Below are 13007 nucleotides of genomic sequence, written 5' to 3' on the forward strand. Positions count from 1 at the left end.
CTGACAGGTGCACGGGAAGTGTTTTTCATGGTGTAAAATCCCCATGGCTCCAAGCACAAAAGGCTCCTGGGTGTTGATTACAGGCTATTAACCCAAGAGGGTGGATAAGCACAGCAAAACGAATCAGTGACACAACACAGAGAAATCAGAAAAGCAGAAAAGCTCTATAGTTTCTGTGAGGAAGGACTGAAAGGTAGTTTTTGAATCAACAGGTTCAACTGGCTTAGGGAGGAATCACCAAAGGCTGCAAAATGCTTTGTGGAACGTGAGCCTTAAATAAGGGGGCTGCCAGGCATCCACGATACTGCTGTTCGTTGATACTTGCTATGGGCAAAACTGAGCTGTGTTAGGAGGAATTTATCAGGCCCTTCTCACAAACACAGAGCTGGATTAAACTGGCATGGTGTGATTTTGGTGAGGCAGGAAAGCTTTGTCACCACGTCACAGCTGTTTGCAGCAGTCAGGTGGGACATAAGGAGAAGTGGCTCCTTTAGGGCTGTGCTTTGGTTTCAGAAAGCCAAAGGCAGAAAATGAGAACTGCAGTGAAAGGAGCTGTGGAGGGGAAGGCTGCTCAGTCCAATAAATTTGAGGGAGAAAAAAAGAGGGATTTCAGTGCTGTCTTTTCAAGCTGGACTGAAATGTGAGTGGACAGCATAATGAGAGACAGTAAGCTGTTGTCTGCACCAGTTTGAATGATGGCAGCAGTTAGCCAGCAGGGTTAGACATGTACAGGTCATAATGAACTGAAGGGCCTGGCAAAACTGGCTCGGGAACAACCAAAGTGGCTGTGCCAGGAGCACGAGGAGGTGCCAGTGCCACCTCTTTCCTTGGTGGCTCAGGCCAGCGCTCAAATCTATCTGTAAGCACCTGACTGAGTGGCCTCACACTTGTGGATGTTGCCGAGTTCAAATCCAAGCAGCTGCTGTAGTCTGACAATCCCAGCCTGCAGGTTTCACAGAACAGGCTGCTCCTCAGGCTCTACTGCCAAAGGAGAAGTTTAATCACACTGACAGGGACTAAATTCTGTTGCTGCTGGCAGCCTGGATGGGAGAGAACCTGAGCTGGCTCTGTCTCCCCTAAACTCCAGAGCTCAGTAAAGCTGCCACCACATCCACTGGGACTCCTGATCCATGGAGAAATGGCTCCTGCTGCAGTTGATGTTAAATGTTCATCTCACTTGCTCTAAAAGCTCTGATTTCTCCCCAGTGGCAGAGGGAAGCCCAGACTGACTGGTTGTGCATACCATCTCTGCATGTCTCAAGCCAGGCGTGGTGACTCAGCCCATAACTGAGCAGAGATCACCTCAGGAAATCATGAGAATAAAGATGCACTTGGAGTCATGATGGTATCAATTAGAAAGGGTATTTATTGCTGGAGAAGTGCTAGTGCTGGGGCATGTTTAGCTTCTGAAAAATTAAGTTACTTGGCAATGCAAGTGGATATTACCAACAAGGCTTGTTTCCCTTGGCAACAAACAGCAATAAACTGATGTAATTATTTAGAGTAATTGTTCCTGATTTTCCATATGGCAATAGGTCCTCTCAAATGCTGACTCAAACGTGACTGCAGACTGTGCATCAGGGTGAGCCAGCTCACCTTCCAAGCTCTGCTCTGAAGGCAGCATCTGACAAACTTCAGGCTTAAAAGCCAAAACAGAAAAGAAAGTTGTGAACAAAGTTCATTTTTTGGGCATAAAATTAATTTATTATTCATCTTCCCCATTCATATTTCCCCCAGACCAAAGTGCAGTTATTTGCTTATCAACCTCTTCAGGTTCAGATGTTGCTTGTCACACAGGAGACGTCGGAGAGCATCCTGCTGAACATCTTGTTCTACTTTCACAGCCACTGATGTGGTCATTTGTTTGTTTAAAGTAAATAAAAATAGTGCCCCTAAAATGAATTTAAGAAGCAACATAAAAGAGTAAGCTTTTATGATATATAAACTGCAAAATACCCAGTAACTTAAGACAAAATGAATATAATTAAACAGGTTATGATCAGAGACACTAATTAATGCATAATAGACTCCTGTGACAGTCTGAATAGCAAGTATTTAGTGTAATTTTTCTATGTGTGTGAAAATAGCTCCTTTTTTAGTATCTGAATCTTTAATTCTGCAAGAGCAGTTTACTGAAAAGAGCTGAGCAAAGAATTATTATCACCTCCTATTTATTACTTGAATTTACCTAAGAACATGCTCTTTGTATTGTTTTTGAAGCACATTGAACACACATATAGAATATGAACTTTTCCTTTAGCTGTGATTGCTTATACTTGAATCTCTTATTAGAGGATTAGCTATTGACTCCCAGCAAAATAATTTTGAGCAATAAGTCAGTTGTGGCTTAATGAGAATGTTTTGCATCCAGGGAACAGACTTTCTGCCAAAAAGCGAATTTAAATGTTTTAGTTTATAGAATGCTGAATCTAATACCTTGAAACATTTAAATGCATACATACAGCATTTGTTTGAATTATCCATTCTTATTTTAGGGACATAACTAATCATATGTTTGATTTTAAGCATATGAATAGCCTCTCTAAGCTTAATGCAATTAAAGCAGATTAGTTTAATGGAATTGCTCATGTGCTTGAAAAGGCACATAATTACATTTCTGAGTTATGAACCATTTGCACTCTTTTTCTTACTTATTTCTGCTGCATCTACAGACTTTACTCAGCGCATTCATTGGCTTATAAGGGCCTAAATACGCAGCTTTTTGCTTACTGCCCTACCCTTTTAAAGTCTCATTGCTTTTTGCATGGAAAGTTCCTTCTCTGTTACAGTGAGAGAAGATCCCAGTGTGACAGTGTTAGAAGTGTGCACATTTCGTTCCCCACAGGGAGAACTCTTGCCTGATTACATTTACCACAGGTAAATTTGACTGCCTGAGTTCCCTCGAGTGCAAGGGTTAAAGTGTAACAGAAAGAATTCTCAAAGATCTATTTTGCACTGACTGATGTTAATGGTAGCAGAGGAAGAAATGCCCAGCTCATCTCTGTTGCAGGAGCAGTGGTTTTGGTTTAGAAGCAAAGACACCACGTTTAGCCTTCCCCCTGTGATTTCCCAGCCAGTTCACTTCTGCATTCCATTGTCCAGAAGAGACAGTTTCATTAACTTTTCTTGAGTAAACTGCCAAGTCCAACTCTTATTGAATACATTCTCACTGCCTACTCTGAAATGGTCCAATGAGTTGGAAAAATCTCTGTCTTTTTTATAAACTGTACACTTCAGCACTCAGTGAACCGAAAGTGATAGCTATCATAATCATCCATGGAGAAAGCAATTACAGCAAAATTAAAAATATTTCTTAGCCTTTTACCCTGTTCTTTCTTTCATTTAGGTTGAGGTTTATTATTTTCTTCGTCCCTCAATCTTCACTCAGTGAAATAGTAAAACAGTTCTCCATTGGAAAAGTATGTTTAATGTTTAGTTAAATTAATGACTGAAAATTGGAACAAATGGCAGTAGCTGCAGTGAATGGGAACAAAACAGGGCTTCAAGACAATCCCAGCACAGTAAGTCATGTAAGCTGCTGTGTTAGTTCCATCTGCATTTTTTAATGTATCACAAACCCCTTCACATGAAACTGAACACAGAGTCTGCAGGTTTAATGCAAATCTATTCCTTACTCTGGTTATTTGGAAAGCAACAAAGCTGTACAGAAAGCATTTCCCTTTGACAGGTGCAAATCCGAGAGGGCTGTCATCCAGCAGCTCTGGTGCTGCAGACATCTGTAGAGTTTCATCGAGTAATTGGCCATTCCAAAGCACTTTGCAAAGCCATCCATTACACCTCTGCAGCACCGAGAGTGCCGTGGCAAATTGCTCATCCATTTAATCACTGATCCATTCCGTGCCACGACTCTGCCTCGGTATTTTGCTTTGTTTATAAACACTCCCCCAGCCTTTCAGCCCAGTCACCTTCTGCCTGGGATACAAATCTTGGGAGTCAGTGCTGATACCTTTGGTGCTTTAACATCAGCCATTATTCTGTGAGATCCTGTGTATTTATTGCATTTTTTTCTTGTGTTTCCATTCCTGTTTTGTGTCCAAAGACTCCTCATTCTAAGGATTATTCCCAGCTGTTCATTTTCACAGAATGTACTTGTCAATCATGACACTGCTTGAAGCTCTCACAAGAGCTCTCCTGCCAAAGCGATACCATAATCTCCTCTGTAACTAAATTCCACCTCTTTGTGATACCATTAGAGAATTTTTCTCTTCTTTTTATCTCCTTCCACAAGGAAGCTGAGGAGCAAGTTACAATATGTAAACTCTTCTGAAAGTCTGCAGGGATTCAAAATACGCAGCAGTAGAAAATCCTTTCTATGCCTTTCTGGGTGGCAGGTGTTTGCAGTGCAGCCCTCAGAGACAGGAAGCACCTGCTTTTGTGAGCTCTAATGAAAAGGAAAATAGCTTGTTCCATTTGCTGAAGGAGAGCCATCCTTTAGACAGAGCAGTGTGACAGGCCAAATCTACTTCCAGCAATTCCTTTTCTTCACAGTTTCTCACTATGTGTAAGAATTGTGTTCGTTGAACATGGCTTCAAACAGCATGAGTGATGCATCTCACAGAAACTGTTGGAAGGAGGAGAGTTGACTGGCAATAAAGGAAATAATTAAAATGGAAGTATTAAGCAGTGACAGCTAGTGAGCTGAAGTGCTACTGCCAATGATAATGTCTTCAACCTAATTAAGTTTTTGGCTCATTGAATATGACAAATACAAATGCAGTTTGGGTATCTCCTTATTAGACTCAGGGTTTTAGACTAAAAATAACATGGGTTTGAACGTTGCCAATGAGGGTATTAATGAGGAAGTGCTAATCTTTTAGAGACCGTAATGACAGTAATGGGAGTGCTTTCTTTACTGCAGATGCTGAGAGTCACAACACTGCAGAAAGGCTCCAGGCCACGTTGTGATTGTTCAGGTGCATTTCAGGCTCATTTTGGGGGGGGGCGGGTATTAAAAAGTTAAAGCATAGGTACAGAGAGGAGGCTACTCTGCAAAAGGAGAGAAACAGGGACAAATAGAAACAGGCTTAAACTGATGGAAAAAAATCAAGTATCTTTAAGGTTCCTGTAGTGGGAGGTGAGTTGCAAAGTAATGGAGCTGATTACCTGGAGAGCTGCTGAGCTGCTGCCTTTGAGCAGCTTTCACAAGTGGTTGTACCACTGCCTGTCAGGGCTAATTCTGCTGCCAGGAGCGACAACCAAGCCTGTCTCATGGCTGAGCTGGATGAGATGACATTGTGAGCCCTTCCACAGCTTAGTTTTTTACTGGTTGTCTCCTTCTGAGCCAAAACTGTCCTTTGTGGAAATAGTTTTCTGTCTGTCATTACTCCTTAAGCAGGATTTGCTGCTCCAGGGCCTGTTGATTTTGGCTCCAAAGGAACAAGCAGCTCTGATACTTGTGCCTATTTCTTTCTGTGTTAGAAAGGGCAGCAAGACAAAACACATAGGTACAAAATATACAGGGAAAACTTCATTGTTAAGAGGCGCTGGTTTTTCTGAGTGTACAGATAAAACCATTTTTATTAGAGATGCTTAGGCATGTTTATTTTCACATCTGAATGTCAGGATAGAATAAGGTTTGTTAAAACTTGGTTGTTAAATCCCTTGTTGTTGTTAAAAACCTTGCTGTGAACACAACAGAATCAGTGATGGAGGTGCAGGGTATGAGAGAAGGGGCCATACCAAGCCACCCTCCAGCTGTTTATCATCTTGTCTGGATGGGAATGTCTAGAAGCTTGTGTTGTACTTATTGACCTATGGTTGGATCAATTTCTTGATTCCAGCCTCTCAGTCCCTGATAGATTCCAAGGGCAGTCACTGCAGGTGTAATCTGTCCTCCACAGGAGACTAGGGGTTCAGATGGGGTCTCCTTAATACCAACCACGATTTATAGAGCATTTAATGAGAACAGAACTCTGCTGGCCCCATGCCTAAGGTTGGATCACTCTTGAAGAGTCCCAAGGTGCCAGGTAGAGAGGAGTCAGGTCAAGGGTGTTGTTAATAGTATGATATTGAGACATCTGACAGCAATGCGTGGGTGGTGTCACTCCACCATCCCCCTCCCTGCTGCCAAAGTTTTCTAAAGGATAGCTTGTCTCCTTTACTTCTAGAATTATAACAACAGAAAGTTTCAGGTTTTGAAAATCGATAGCTTTGAAGTTCACATTAATTTGTTTTTAAAATGTCCTAGCTGGATTTATCTTTCAATCTTTTAATATCTGATTTTAAGCCATGGAAGTGCTGGTGGGAGGAGGATGGGGCTGTGAGTCAGAGCCTGGTGCCTGGAACCACAGTAACAATTAAATGCTGCTTGTTCACCACAAAATGGGACAATTCCCTGTGAACAGCCATAACCCCAAGAGTTTGAGCTGCTTCATTTACACCCTTGGTTCCAATTTACAATCCTGGAACTCTGTGTCAGCTTTATGCAGAATAGTAAGAACAAATATTATAGTTTTACAGCATTGCAGAATATAAATGTTATTTAAGCATGTGCCTTGTGCAGAGCTCTGGGCAACTTGTAAATCACTGCCCAGTCTGACACAGCTCTTAGCTAAGTGTGATTTACATATTTTCCCAATAAAGCACTCTAAAAATAAAATTAAATAAATGGAAAATACAGGTAATTGCAATAAAGAAAAGATACTATCCTAATACCAAAAATACTTTTAAACTTTTAGGTGCTCTCTTCAGGTAAGTGCCATTAACAATATTTATGTTACAGGTGTTCTGGAAATAGAAATTGAACATTATTCCCAATTCTTTTCAACTGAAAAGGATGTGAGGCAGAAACATATTTTCATGAAAGAAACTGAATAAAAAGCACTTTTCTTTTGGAGCAGTATTAGAATAGTGAGGTTTTAAAAGTGAGATGCTCTAACCACCTCAGGAAGAACCATGTTCTTTACTCTGTTTCTTATCCCTGGTAAGTCTCATGTATCTGCTCCAGATGTCCTCCCAAGTTAGTTGTCTAATAATAATAATAATAATAATAATAATAATAAATATTTAAAAACTAGGGAATATCTGAATACAGTAGCAGAACAAAGAAGCTTTGGGTGTCCTCATGTGAGTAAATACAATAATGATTCAGATTCCTTGTAAGCAGCAATAAGACAGATAGAAATATGTATGATATAAATATGTATGGAGCTGCATAAAGAAGTGTTTCATGACTTATTGTCTGTACAGAACAAGAGAATTAGCTAACCCTCAGCTCAGATTTTTAAATAAATAAATTATGACCACTGAGTCTATTTCTCATTTTCATAATGTATATGGAAACCAACTGTACCTGAGTGCAGCAGCATCTTGCTAAAGAAAAGGGCTTGAGACTGTCCCAAAAAGCCAAAGGAGGCAGAGCACAGCACTTGGAGGTAATACAGCATCAGCCATGACACTGGCTTTGGTAAACACTAAAGCCTTGTGCTGCCTGGCTTCCTTACTGCCGGTTCAATAAGAAATCAAGCTCCTCACGTTGCAGCACCGCCTCTGTGCAGTTTGCATTTCCCTCTGAAGCAGCAGTTGCCGGCAGAGCCCAGGAGCAGAGGGATTGCAGCTGGGCTCCAGCAATCTTTGCAGTCCTGGTTTTTTTCCCCCTTGTGTACATTTGAGACAGGAGATCAAGCAAGGATAAAGCTATTTATTTGCCTCTGCTGCAGTTCAAGCTCATATGAACCATTACACAGAAAATGACTTCTCCTCCTCAGTTTATACGCCTGACCTTGATCGCTTTGCTGTTGGTTGCTACTGTTGCCATGGAAATGGGAGAATGATTGTTCTGTTGATATCGTCGCATAATTAAGGGTCACTGAGACTGTTTGGGTCAAGAGATCAGTTTCAGAATTCAGCTCCTCGGGGGGTGAATGTTATTCCACAAAAATTTTCTGCATGATTTGACATGATTTTTTCTTTGTCATCCTAAATTAAAATATGAGTCCCACTGACTTCAAGCTAAAAGCCAGAAATATTTGCCAAGCCTACAGATTCCTAGAGAAGGCTGCTTTTTCTGGGTGTTCCAGGGCTACAGAACTACCAAGCTGTGGAGTTTGTTGCCACTTGTCAGCTAAGGAGTGGTAAATGGCTGTGTAATTGCCTCTGACAATTTTGAAATGTGTGTAGAACACAATCACTTTCACTGGTAAAAGCCTCTGGTGATGGAGATTTGAGTCTCTTCAGGGAGTAACTAGCTCAGAAGCTTTTTTTTCCTCTTGAAAAGCTTGATTTTTCTACAAGGACAGTTTAAGAAAGGAGGAATTAGGAACTTGGGCCATTTTTGACAGGCCATGTTTTCTAGATTACCAATAATTTTTGCTGCTTGCCTCTACTCTTTCCAGAGAAGCACACTTTTCTTGAAAACTCAAACCCCAACATGACACATGGAGCACAGAGTAGGCGCTACTTCATATTTTTAGCATATGGTGTGCCAGGTTTGACATCCCAGAGTAAGGAAAACAAAATTAATCATAATGGGTTTTCATCACTGACTGCAGCTTTGTAAGTCTTAAAAACAGGTCTATAAATTGTGTTTCATTATAATTATAATTAATTAAATGAAGCTACCTCTACACTAGCATCTAATCCTGTGCTTTGGACAACTCTTGAAGTTTTAAGGAAAAAAGGCCCCATCCACCTTTTCCTCCTGGTCTGCCAAGGCAAAACAGATGTGCACTGCCACACTCTTCTGTTTCCTTTGGCTTTCTTTTGGCACAGAGGTTTTTGAAAGGTCTGTCTGCTTGTAGTTTCCCTCTCTTGGAGCAGGTCTGTATTTTTGATACACCCTCTCTTTTTCCCTGCGCGTCCTTCCTGAGCAAGCTGTGCTCTTTCATATCAGTATTCCAGTCGTGTGAATGCTTCCTTCACAGCTTCTGTTATGTAAGGAAAAGGGAATGCTGTGAGGTCCTTTCCATAACTTCTGTAATTTGACAGTCCCTCTTTATTAGCACCGGGTCTGTCATCTCAGTTTACTGCTGGGAAAACAGAGACTTTCACCCCACGATATAATAGCTACAAAACAGATTGAGATGGCTGTAAACAGCGCAAGAAGACTAATTTTCAGAATATTGTTTCAAGATGACTTGCAGAGATCTAACCAATTAAAACTAGTAAGAGTTAGGCTGATGTAGATTCATGCCTCACACTGACAATTTGCCTAGGGACAGTCATGCTGCAAAACAGAATGCTGTCATGAGATGGGAGAAATCTGCATTGGGAGCCTGGGAAAAGGATGAAACAATGGAGAAGTGGAAGTTATAATTAGGGGTAAATGTTGGAAGAAAAACGATCGCATCTCGCCTGCTCCACTCACAGGCAGGATCTGGCCCTTTGAGACATTTCCATTTCTTTGTCCTTGAAAGAGACAGGTAATGAGGTTTTTGGGAATAAGCTGTCACAATCAGTGCCTTCTCCTGGGCTGAGCCCGGGCAGAGTTAGGCACCAGTTCTGTGTTAGAAGAAGAGAGGAATCTGAAGGATCAGACTGATTCACACATTCAGAGTGTCCAGAGCAGCCCAGGCTGGATTATCCTGTTGCTCCTATAACTGACTTTACAATCATATTTGTCAATTATTTGATATCTTTGACCTAGAGAGAACTAATACCTGTTCAACCCAGGGCTTGCTCAACTGATACCTATGAGACCAAATCCTCCTCCATAGTTTTTGTTGTCTGGTTGCAAGAACAAAGTGTTGCTCTTTTGTCCTACCTTTGGAGACAAACTGACCCTTAGTAATATCATGATAAGTTTACAAAAGCCCATTAGAAAATTGCAATTTATTTTCTTTTAAAAACCCAAATGAATCCCTCCAGACTTTCTGGTCAATTTGCTTTTGTGAGACTATTAAAGAAAACCTGTAATGGAAGTGGGTAATATTTTCTTGCCTTTTTTCCTCCCTCTATTTTTTCTATAAAGTAACTCCAGAATCTTTTAGGGAAGAAACAAACAATGTGGGTAATAGGCAAGTGAACCATTTGTGTTGAAGAAATGAATAAATCTTTGGTATTGTAAGGATCAGGGCCAATTCTTTTCCTTTTAAACTGCTTTCATTTTCCACATGATTTTCTAAGAATTTAATTATTTTGGCTTCTGGCCATGGTCATCAACAACCACTCCTGGGAAATTTGTTCAGTTGCCCATTTCTGGAGTCTCATTCATTTTCAGCAGCCACATTTTTTGGACTTCCAAAAAGTGTAACCTGTGACTGAAACAAAACCCCTGCCCATTTTGTCTACCTGGCAGCACTGATTGTGAATTCATCCTACAGGATTGTGTCACTGCTCACCCAAGGTTGTTCTCAGCAGCTCTGAATTGCCTGTCTGACTGGGGATATTTGTCCTGCACGCTCCTTTAGCAGTTGCTATGGAAAAGAGAAAACATGTTCTGTTCCACTGGGGCTCTTCCTGAGGTTCAAGTGATGCTTCAGGAGAAGCAGAGCGTGAAAGGAAGCACAGAGACACACAGTGTTTAAAGATTCAAACACAAATATGCAACAAGGCCATTCATGAGCAGGAGGCCCCAGTCTCCTTCCAAAAATGGTGACTTCACTGAGAACAGAGGAGCTTCTGGGGGTCTCTTGGGAATGAGACTGGGCACGAGTGGCTGTGCTGTGGTACGGAGTCCAGGTCTCCTCATCCAAACCCATCTATTAACACACCTTGATTGGTTATGGAACATTCTTCTACTGTGAGAATAAGTTGTCATTTTCTTTGATGACTTAATGGTGAAGTTCAGTGGAAAATTAGCTCTTACCTTGGGCTTGGGGATTGAGAAACAGAGAATGCTGTCTCAGCAGCAGTGCAATAAGAGAATTAGTATCAAAAAATGTTGGAGAAAGGAATTATAGGAAAAGAATGGAAAATTTCTACTGCAAGTTCAGTTTCCCTGGGGAAATCACAAACTCCTAAAATTCAGCTTGCAAGGACATTATGTTTTAATTCTTCATATTTGTTTTTAATAACTTGCACTAAAGACAAGGAGAAGGACATGTTTTGCTTCAGTACTTTTTTTTGGGAAGTATTTTTTTTTCTTTTGTATTTTTAGAATCTGGAAGCAATGGCGGTGACAAGGGACTTGATCGGTGGAAAGCCTTAGCAAGACATGGATTCCTAAACCCCTGGTTAGGTGCTTAAGTCAAAAGCCAGCACTGCAGCCCCTGGAATTGCCTTCTCAGTATTAAAATTCCTAAGGTCGCTCCATTTCTGGTCTTGGCCTTAATTTTGTCAGGCTTGATGGGGATTTGAAGTGAGAGTAGAGTTTCAGTCCCTGCTCTACTGAATATTTAATATAAATTCAGAAATATTAATAAAGCAAGGATTAGGTAAGACTCTCCTCTCTCAGGGAGTGCTTTGTGACTAATCTGTGGAGCTCACCTTCTCTCTCTGAGCCAGAGAATACTTAATTATTTGAGTGGAACAGGTTCAACAGGCAAGAATGAGCATCAAGCAGGGAGTCAAAAATATTTTTCTGAAAAAATGGAAACCAATCCTTTAGGCAGAAGAGTGATTTGAGCCCAGACCTCTTTTATTCTGGGCAAATGCTGTGTTTTCTAAAGGCAGTTTGAGATTTTTGGGAAGGCAGGTGAGAGGTGACGCTACTTTGGCAACATCTGCCTTCTTGTGAGGGTCTGTGGTGAGAGGGCAGACTGTAAAACACTGAGGGTGATAGAAAAGGAACAACTCCACCTCCCTTCCCACTCATGTGATAAAAATCAGTCTGAATTTAGTTGCTGTTGCAGCCTAGATTTTCTTTTCCTGTAGCTGCAATGCTTTCATTTAGCAGCCTCTTCCTGGGTTATAAATGACACAAGAAAGCAATGATCTGAAGTGATTGTAAATAGTTCTCATGCAGTTTCACACCATTATTTTGAAAGTGCAAATAACATTTGGGAAAATGGGAAATGGCCTCTGCAGTTATTAGTTTTGTCTTTTTTTTTTTTCTTTAATTTGCTATAGTTCTGCCTAGAAATCACCCAAGATTAGGTAAGCAACTGTGTATCTGCTGATTAAAGTACATTCCTTGTGCCATCAGCCTGATTGTCTCTGCAGCCAAGACAAAGTGTAGGAGGAGAAGGAGGTGCATCAGTATTTGCAGGAATTCATCAGCTGCTGCTTGGAGTCAGGAGCAGAAGTAAAATCTATGTGTGTCCTTTTAGGATGAAAGTTCTACCCCTTAGATCAAGATGTCTAGCAGAGTCCAGAGCTTAATTTCATTTAGTAAAACACCCACACACCTGCTCTGATGTCACTTCCATGCAGTGTGGGGAGTAAATTGGTTGCTACGTTCGAAGGGGCCTGAGGGATTTGACTCCGAGCCTGTGCTTTGGCTGCTCTGCTGAGCAGCTCCAACACCCCCAGTGCAATACTAGAACAAATCTCCATTTTTTTCTTGAGGAGTGCAAGGGAGCTCATTCCTCTGGATCCCAAATGGAATCAGTGGCTGTTCAAGAGCCCTGAAGACTGGTCTGTGTTTTTTTTGCCGTTTGCTGCCTAGTTCCATGAAATATATGAGCTGTTACCACTACTCTTCCATTTGTCTGCTTGACGTTGGTGGCAACTCACCGCCTACAGCTCTCAGTGTTGGTTTTGCTCCTTGCAGTAACGAACGAGCTCTGGGTAACCAAGTGAGCAGCACACAGAGCTCCTGGGTGCCTTGTCAGAGCTGCTGTTCCTCAGGGGTCGGCAGGGATGGCAGCCTGAGCAGGGCCAGGTGGAGGACACCGGGGCATGTATTGAACTCGTACGAAAAATGTTTTAGTTCACAGTCAGAATTGCGGATGTGGTTCCCAGCATCTCTCCAACTTCCAGCTTAGGGGTGAGTAAACATTACTTGTGACAAACGGGAGACTGAAGTTAAATTTTTTTTTTTCAGCCAAGAGTCTGAAATGTTAGTCACAGGTTTGGGCATTTATTTATTTTTATATAAAACACAAAGGATATCTCTGGAAGTGACTGGAGGGGAGCTCAGGAAACAAGAGAGAAACTTCACTTAAAAG

The 13007-nt window shown here is 41.4% G+C and overlaps 1 protein-coding gene and 2 long non-coding RNA genes across 6 annotated transcripts in view; 1 reads left to right on the forward strand and 2 right to left on the reverse strand.

Moving 5' to 3' along the window:
• ADGRD1 (adhesion G protein-coupled receptor D1) overlaps positions 1-13007 on the forward strand; it is a 139559-nt gene that overhangs the window by 113514 nt on the left and 13038 nt on the right. The window lies entirely within an intron of this gene.
• The window catches only part of LOC116452942, a 209486-nt gene that overhangs the window by 33609 nt on the left and 162870 nt on the right, over positions 1-13007 (reverse strand). The window lies entirely within an intron of this gene.
• Positions 1678-7933, reverse strand: LOC116452943. The gene is made up of 2 exons (XR_004243635.1): positions 7313-7933; positions 1678-4604 (listed from the first exon to the last, which is right to left on the reverse strand). It is a non-coding gene; the product is annotated as an uncharacterized LOC116452943 (long non-coding RNA).

The sequence above is a fragment of the Corvus moneduloides genome, chromosome 18 (assembly GCF_009650955.1).
Source record: "Corvus moneduloides isolate bCorMon1 chromosome 18, bCorMon1.pri, whole genome shotgun sequence".
In the NCBI taxonomy this organism is placed as follows: Eukaryota; Metazoa; Chordata; class Aves; order Passeriformes; family Corvidae; genus Corvus; species Corvus moneduloides.